Source organism: Oxyura jamaicensis, unplaced genomic scaffold, assembly GCF_011077185.1.
Source record: "Oxyura jamaicensis isolate SHBP4307 breed ruddy duck unplaced genomic scaffold, BPBGC_Ojam_1.0 oxyUn_random_OJ72730, whole genome shotgun sequence".
Taxonomy (NCBI): Eukaryota; Metazoa; Chordata; class Aves; order Anseriformes; family Anatidae; genus Oxyura; species Oxyura jamaicensis.
Window position 1 is genome coordinate 14318 of NW_023311205.1, and position 216 is coordinate 14533.

Consider the following 216-nt stretch of genomic DNA (forward strand, 5'->3'; position numbering starts at 1 on the left):
CGCATAGCCCGGCCCGGCCCGGCCCCGCCGCTCCCGGTGCCCGCCGCCGCACCGCGGAAGCTCCCGCTCGGCGCGGGCCGGAAGTGGGGCGCGGGCGGGGCGTGAGGCCGCCGGCCGCCATGTCGGGTGCGGGCAGGACGGCGCCCCGCGAGGCTCACGCGCTGCGTTCCACCGCCTTCGGGGGTCCCCGCGGCCCCGAGCGCTGCCCGCCGGGGG